This window comes from Miscanthus floridulus, chromosome 8 (genome assembly GCF_019320115.1).
Source record: "Miscanthus floridulus cultivar M001 chromosome 8, ASM1932011v1, whole genome shotgun sequence".
Lineage (NCBI taxonomy): Eukaryota > Viridiplantae > Streptophyta > Magnoliopsida > Poales > Poaceae > Miscanthus > Miscanthus floridulus.
Genome location: NC_089587.1, coordinates 203,341,290 through 203,350,130, shown reverse-complemented (window position 1 = coordinate 203,350,130; position 8,841 = coordinate 203,341,290). Strand labels below are relative to the sequence as shown.

Below are 8,841 nucleotides of genomic sequence, written 5' to 3'. Positions count from 1 at the left end.
AGGTGCCTGGCCGTGTACAGCCGGGCATCCTAGGTGGCGTTCAAGTGTCCGGTACCTCGATGCCCGAATACATAGCGCTGGTGCCGAGCATGGATTCAAAACCCGCAGCCAAGTATCCCTTGCCGACGCTGTTCTCATTTCTTCCTCCCCCTCTCGGTTTCTTTCTCTTCCTAACCCGTCCAATCTCTTGAATCGACGAATTTGACCTTAAATACTTGGATTTAATTCATACATCTTCGCGAGCAAGGTATCCTCTCTCCCCTTATCAAATTTTACACATTGATTTGGTATATATTACGTCTATTTTGCAACCCTAAATACGTTATTACCTAATGTTTGAAGTGATTTTTTATTTTTTGTATTATATAACGGTAGGATGTCAAGGCGTGGTAAAACTAGTAAGCCAAGGTAATCTCTTATCATTGTGTTATATTATGTTTTTATTTATGTGCAACAAAAACAAAAATCCTAGGTTTAGGGTTTAATATTCATTACTTTCGGTTCTTAGAATAAATTTGGTTCAATTGTAGGGATGGCTGGATGGCCGAAAATATCTTGGACCCGTTGCCTCTGCCTAGTGGTGTTCTAGTGCCTATATGCTTTTGCGGCGATCCTTGCAAGGTAGCCAACTCCGATGAAGAGAACACGTATAGACAGAGGTAATGTGTGCCAATTTTGCGTTTGAGTCTATACTTCGTCAGCGCCGCATTAACAAGATGGTGAGAAATTGATGTTGTTTAATATTTATTTTGTATCAAATGAAGTCTTGCATAATTTATTTATTTTGTAACAATTGCATTTGTTGCAGATCCCTTCACCGCTCTATGATTTTGAGTCGTGGATCAACACTGAGATCAAGCCGGAAGACAAGGAGTGGATGCAGAACTGTTACGGTGGGAGACAGAGGACAAGGAGATGATGGAGAAGAGATGCAGAGAGGAGGCTCTAGAAAAGAAGCACAAGAAAGAGGAGAAAAAGAGGCGTGTTGTTTCGCATAGGGAGGAGAGGGAGAGAAAGCTTGAGCGAGCGCAGCGAGCGAAGGCAGCGACGGAGGAGAATCTTGATGTCCAGAAGAAGGGAAAGTGACCTTGTTGCACTCAGTAGTCTTCTATAACTTGCTAGTTCTATGGTATATTCACGAACAATGTTGTCTAATCTTGGACTTTGCATTGTGTTGTCATGTAATGCACTTTTAGTTTGTTGTCATGTACTTTAAATGTTGTTATATTGATTAATGTGCTCTATTATTGGACCTTTCATAGTGTTTTTGGTTTCATTATTTGTTGTCATAATATTGAGTTTAATATTGCATAGGTAGTGAAACGAGCTCACGTAGTGCAAATAAAACGTAATGAAGTAGTGGATTACTGTCGATGCGGGACCCATAGGATACCCCGCAAGGGAGAGAGAAGATCTAATCCAACTAGGATTCTTTCCTTGTAATCTTAGTAGTAGAACTATTAAGTAATGCTACTAGAAAAATCTCATTGTAAACCGACTAGGACTCTGGCCTCCTGACTATATAAAGGAGGGCAGGGCTCCTGAGAGAAGAGGACGACAATTGTACAACACAACACATCACAATCAATCCAACGCAAAGGCTAACACCGACTGGACGTAAGGTTATTATTCGATCTACGATCGAGGGCCTGAACCAGGATAAATCGACTGTCTCTTGCGTTAACCATCGAGTTCAGCATACGCCGAAGCCTGAACATACTATCCCGGGTACCCCGTGGCAGGCTATCGGTGGTGAAACATCGACAGCTGGCGCGCCAGGTAGGGGCTTTCGGCAACTTTGCATCCAAAAGCTCGATGGACCTCGATAACATGATCTTCCCGACGGGATCAACTTTCATCTTCAGCTCATGGATCTGCGAGGCGGACAACTACGGTAGGCTCCAAAGCCATCTCCTCAAAGATCCGGATCAGCATGAAGAATTTCCTATTTCGACAACTACGACGGATCAGCTCACCAGAAGATTCGCGCAGCTCATAATATCCGATTCAAATAAGATTTCACGGCTACGCGCATCCGACTCGAATTCAAGCTCCGTGTCCAAGATGAAGTCTTATTCGAGTGCTTTCAAGAAACCGAGTTCTTTTTTGGCAAGATTCCAGAGCACAACCCAAAACAACTCGGATTACCTTCAGAGTTCTTTCAAGAAGTCGAGTTCTTTTCTATTTGGGCTCGACAACATGGCAAAATCCTATTAGGGACAGTTCGAAAAATCCTTTAATCCAATGTTCGGGATACCACTGACAGGAGCCCAGGAGGGTCTCGTGCTAACGATAACATCGCAAGACTGTATCATCCACTGGCCAGGTTCCGTTCCTGAAGATAGTGGAACCCAACTAGTCGGCACAACAACAACAGCTATTGTACCTTACCAAGAAGGAGACTCGATCTACGACATCGAGGCATCTACTAAAGTTATCAGCGACTCCGACAGCATGAAAACTAACGCCAATAACAGAACGGCTCACACACGAGAAGTGCTCATGGTTCGACGTCCTCGGTCACCATTAAATCCCTCGGAAGCACCCGTTGTCAGGTCATCAGATGAATCAGAATCCAATATATCACCCTTTGCCCAGGGCTACGATGGAGAAACCGAGAGTCAGAAACAAGCTAGAGAAAGAAAAAACAAGTTGAAGCAAGGGCGCCAACACCGTGCTAGGCAGCGCAGGGAAGCTTGGATCAGATATGAGTCAGAGTTGGCTGAGTACGACAAAAGAAAATCGCAACAAGAAGTCGAAGGAAGACGCACGGCAAATACGCCTTACGATAAGATTCGAGAAGCATTAGAAGAACTCGGAGCAACTTCACATCCCGGTGAGAAGTATGAACAGCCCTAGGACTTGCTCCGATCGACGATCCCGAGAACGCATGAAGAGAGAGCTCGATCAAGACTACCCGCCAGATCAACAACCCACCGGCAAGAAGATCAAAATCAAAGGAAATCTGCTTTCGAAAGACTTGGACCGGGTGGAAGCCATGACGGAGGAAGTAGGAAGGAACATAATCAAGACCACCGATTTGAACAACCAAGGAAGACCAAGAGTAGGGTGCCTACCCAGACAACCTCGCAAGATTATTCCCATCAAAACGACAGTTGGCCAGAAGAAGGTGCCGAATCCGAATTCAAAGAAACCAGGACACACGACAGATTCCCCTGTTTCGCGAACAGGCTTGCATTGGTACGATTACCTCACAAATTCAAACCGTCTAACCACTCCAAGTATGATGGCAAAACTGAACCAAGACAATGGCTCAGAATATATTTACAATCAATTGAACTAGCCAGAGGAGACGACGATATCAAAACCCTATTCTTTCCCATGGCACTGGAAGCCATGCCCCTCCAATGGTTCGACAAACTGAATCTAGGATCTATCAGAAATTGGGAGGATTTGCAAAGAGCTTTTTGTGAGAATTTCGCAGGAATCATTACACACCCAATCACTCATGCAGAACTAAAAGGACTCAAGCAAAAGGGAGGTGAAAGTCTCAGAAATTACTATCGACGATTCGGCGAACTACGAGCTCAAGTGCATGACATAACCAAACGAGAAGTAATTGAAGCTTTCTCTCATGGAATCATGGCTAGGTGGCAATTTCAAGACTTCTGCAAAGAAAATACGAGAAACAATGAAGAATTCAGATGAACAGTAGAAAAGATGATTACTGCAGAAGAAAAAACACGAGAGAGGTTCCCGGACAGAAGCAACCAGGACAACTCGGACAAGCAAAATCACCGAAATAGCAGACATCAAGAAAGAAAACGTAGACCAGACAATATTGTGGTAATGGCCGACAAATTAAAGAAGTTTTCCAAACCCAGAAGATATGATGACATTGAAAACATACGTTGCCCATTGCACCCTAATGGGAGGCACACCATCGGAAATTGCTACACTTTCAATGATCGATACACAAGAAAAGATAGTAAGGAAAACACCAAAGAGGACAATCAGAAAAGAGATGAAGACAACCACGAGGACAAAGGATTCCAAAAACCTAGGGGAACGGTAGCAGTGATCTTCTCAGGGGCTCCGGATTGCAGAAGCAAACATCAAGAAAAACTAGCACTACAGACCATTATGACAGCAGAACCGGCTACACCAAGATACCTCAATTGGTCACAGTATCCTATCCAATTTACCAGAGAAGACCAATGGACTAGCGTGGGAAACGCAGGCCATTATCCACTGGTTCTAGATCCAACTATTGCTGGTATGACCGTCACCAAAGTACTAATCGATGGGGGAGCTGGACTCAACATCATCTTTTTAGAAACTCTAAGGAAAATGGGACTACAACTCACCGGGATGATCACGCCAACAAGCACACCTTTTTACGGAATAGTACCCGGCAAAGCAGCCATGCCACTCAGACAAATTACTTTACCCGTTACTTTTGGAACTCCTTCAAACTACCGAATAGAGTTTATCAAATTTGAGGTCGCTGACTTCGATTCGTCATATCATGCAATCCTCGGACGTCCAGCACTGGCCAAATTCATGGCAATACCACATTATCCATACTTACTGCTTAAGATGCCAAGACCCAACGATATCCTTTCTCTTCGAAGCGATTTGAAGCGTGCTTTTGACTGCGACGTTCAGGCGATCCAAATTGTAGCTAAAGCACAAGCCGACAATGGAAGAAAAGAAATAGCCGCAATCGCTGCAGAGACAAGCCAAGAAGAATTAGAAATACCGGCTAAAAAGCCCAGCATCATCGCACCACCAAAAGAAGCCGACGTCAAGCAAATCAACTTAGGCACAGGTGATACCTCCAAGACAGCAACCATCAGTGCTCACCTCTCGGCAAAATAGGAACTCGCGCTCACCAACTTTCTTCGGGACAACAAAGATATCTTCGCTTGGAAGCCGACCGACATGCCAGGAGTCCCAAGGGAGTTGGCTGAGCACAGAATTGATGTTAATGAAAGCTCCAAGCCTATAAAGCAACGGCTACGATGATTCTCACCCGACAAAAAGGTAGCAATTAAAAAGGAAATAACAAAACTAATGGCAGCCGGATTCATCAAGGAAATCCTTCATCCAGACTGGCTAGCAAACCCGGTCCTTGTGCAGAAGAAGAACACGGACGAGTGGCGCATGTGCGTCGACTACACAGATCTCAACAAACATTGCCCAAAAGATCCGTTTGGGCTACCACGCATTGACCAGATAGTTGACTCAACAGCAGGATCTGCACTATTATCTTTTCTCAATTGCTATTCAGGGTATCACCAGATCACGCTAAAAGAACAAGACCAGAGCAAGACATCTTTCATCACCCCGTTTGGTGCCTACTGCTACAAGACCATGTCGTTTGGACTAAAGAACGCTGGCGCCACGTACCAAAGAGCTATCCAAACTTGCCTTGGGAATCAAATCGGTGAAAATGTGGAGGCATACGTGGACGATGTAGTGGTGAAAACAAAGAACCCAGACACTCTGATTGAAGATTTAAAGCAAACCTCCGAAAACTTGAAGAGATGGAGATGGAAATTGAACCCAAACAAATGTGTATTTGGAGTTCCCTCAGGACAACTACTCGGATTTTTGGTCAGTCAGTGCGGGATCGAAGCCAGCACCAAGCAAATTCGAGCTATAACAGAAATGGGCCCACCTAGAAGTATCAAAGATGTGCAGAAACTAACAGGATGCATGGCGGCCCTCAACCATTTCATATCAAGACTCGGCGAAAAGGGGTTACCTTTCTTTAAACTACTAAAGAAGACAGACAAGTTCGAGTGGACAATAGAGGCCGACGAAGCTTTCAAAAAACTTAAAGAATACCTCACCTCGTCGCCTGTCCTGACACCTCCAAAGAAAGACGAAGATATGATGCTATATATTGCGGTGACTTCTACCGTAATCAGCACGACAATAGTCATAGAAAGAGAAGAACAAGGGCGCGTGTATAAAGTGCAACGTCCCGTATACTACATCAGCGAAGTACTGTCAGAATCCAAAATCCGGTACCCGCATGTACAAAAACTACTCTACGCTCTACTCATCACCTCACGCAAGCTTCGCCACTATTTCGAAAGCCACAAGATTACCGTGGTGATAGATTTTCCACTCGGAGACATCCTACACAATAAAGATGCCACGGGGCGCATATCCAAGTGGACAGTTGAAATCGGAGCTCTTAACATCGATTTCACCCCGCAGAAAGCAATCAAATCTCAAGCCCTCGCCGATTTTGTGGCCGAGTGGACAGAGATTCAACAGCCTTTATCAGATACAATCCTTGACCACTGGAAGATGTACTTTGACGGATCACTCAAACTAGGCGGGGCCGGTGCAGGCGTTCTCCTAATTTCTCCAGAAGGAAAACAACTCAAGTACATCCTTCAGATATTATAGCAAGCTACAAATAACGAAGCAGAATATGAAGCCCTCATCCACGGGTTACGAGTGGCAATTACTCTCGGAATAAAGATATTACTCGTATACGGCGATTCAGCAGTAGTCATCAACCAAGTCAACAAAGATTGGGATTGCACCAAAGAAAACATGAGTGCTTACTGTGCTGAAATACGGAAACTCGAAAAACATTTTCAAGGATTAGAAATTCTACACGTCCTGCGCGATTCCAACATTGCAGCAGACGTCCTCGCCAAGCTCGGATCAGATAGAGCGAAGGTTCCACCCGGCGTATTCATAGAAGAGCTATCAGTTCCCTCTATCAAACAACCCGGTGAAACAACCCATGAAATTCAGGCTAAAGGCGTTTAGATCTTGGTAATCAACACTTCATGGAGCCAAGTTTTCATTGACTACATCAAAGAAAATAAATTGCCAACAGATAAAGCAAAAGCCACCCAAGTTGTTCGCAGAAGCAAAAACTACGTTCTAGTAGGAGATAGACTTTACAGAAGAGCAGCACATCAGGAATACTCCTAAAATGTGTCTCATTTGAAGAAGGAAAAGAGATCCTAGACGAAATACACTCAGGTTGCTGTGGAAATCATGCCGCTTCAAGAACACTAGTTGGCAAAGCATTTCGCACCGGATTCTACTGGCCAACCGCTTTGAAAGACACAGAAGAACTTGTCAGAAAATGCAAAGGTTGCCAAATATTTGTAAGACAAGCCCATGTGCCAGCTCACAATCTTATCTGCATCCCACCCGCTTGGCCTTTTTCCTGCTGGGGGCTGGATCAAGTAGGACCCCTGAAGAAAGCAAAAGGCGGCTTCGAGTACATCTTTGTAGCAATCGACAAGTTCACCAAGTGGATTGAATACAAACCACTCGCGAAATACAGCGCAAACAAAGTAGTCGAGTTCATCCAAGACATTATGCACCGCTTCGGCATGCCCAATCGAATCATCACAGATCTAGGCTCCCCCTTCACAGCTACAGAATTCAAGAGCTGGACACAAGACTGTGGTTTCAGTATAGACTATGCGTCTGTTGCACATCCAGAAGCCAACGGACAAGTAGAAAGGGCTAATGGACTCATACTAGCCGGATTAAAACCAAGGTTATACGAAGAACTAGTGGACTATGGGTCCAAATGGATTGAAGAATTACCGAAAGTAGTATGGGGGCTACGAACTCAAATAAGCAGAGCAACAGGCTACTCACCCTTCTTCCTAGTTTACGGGTCAGAGGCCGTACTGCCCGCCGACTTGATCTGGACATCACCAAAAATAGAACAATACGATGAAGGAGAAGCAGAACACACAAGAAGATTAGAACTCGACAGCTCAGAAGAAGTCAGAGTAAACGCTACCCTCCAATCAGCCAGATACCTACAAGGTTTAAGATGGTACTACAACAAGAGTACCCATCCTCGATCACTACAAGTCGGAGACTTAGTGCTAAGAAGGATACAAAAGACTGACGGACGACATAAGCTACTCAATCCATGGGAAGGTCCGTTCATTGTCACAAAAGTCACCAGACCAGGCACACACAAGTTAATAACCGAAGATGGAAAAGAAGTCAGCAATACATGGCACATCAGCTAGCTAAGAAGATTCTACGCATAAAAACAACTCAAGAAAAAATAGATATGCAAGTCACAAGGGACCAACGTTCACAATCGACGAAGGACAATATTCTTCAATAACATATGTATTAGTTTATATTCATGATCAATAAAGATGATATTCATCCACAGCATGTCTTGTCATGACTTCCAACGAGTTGTTTTCACGAAACAAAAAGCAAAATGGCTGAAAACATGCCTGAGCATCCCGGCCGAGAGCAAAATAGCTGAAAAGACGCTTGAGCCCGCCGATGAGGGTAGCTAAAAGCTAACACCCAAAACAAAAGGCAAAATGGCTGAAAACATGCCTGAGCATCCTGGCCGAGAGCAAAATAGCTGAAAAGACGCTTGAGCCCGCCGATGAGGGTAGCTAAAAGCTAACACCCAAAACAAAAAGCAAAATGGCTGAAAACATGCCTGAGCATCCCGGCCGAGAGCAAAATAGCTGAAAAGACGCTTGAGCCCACCGATGAGGGTAGCTAAAAGCTAACACCCGAAAAAAAGCAAAATGGCTGAAAACATGCATGAGCATCCCGGCCAAGAGCAAAATAGCTGAAAAGAAGCTTGAGCCCGCCGATGAGGGTAGCTAAAAGCTAACACCCGAAACAAAAAGCAAAATGGCTGAAAACATGCCTGAGCATCCCGGCCAAGAGCAAAATAGCTGAAAAAACGCTTGAGCACACCGATGAGGGTAGCTAAAAGCTAAAACTAGTCGACCGAAATTGCACTTCAAAAGACCCTCCAGCTCTTCGTTTCGAAAAGCAAGAGGCTCAGGGGCTACATCCAGATAGGAATACTTTTTCCTCAGAAAAGCACAAGCGCCA

General features: G+C 44.6%; 1 long non-coding RNA gene across 1 annotated transcript; it reads left to right on the top strand.

Annotated features, from left to right (window-relative positions):
• Window positions 1–109: 109 nt before the first annotated feature.
• On the top strand, window positions 110–701 carry LOC136476120 (uncharacterized). Its single transcript, XR_010763430.1, has 3 exons — window positions 110–247; window positions 376–408; window positions 531–701. It is a non-coding gene; the product is annotated as an uncharacterized lncRNA (long non-coding RNA).
• The last annotated feature ends 8,140 nt before the right edge of the window (window positions 702–8,841 follow it).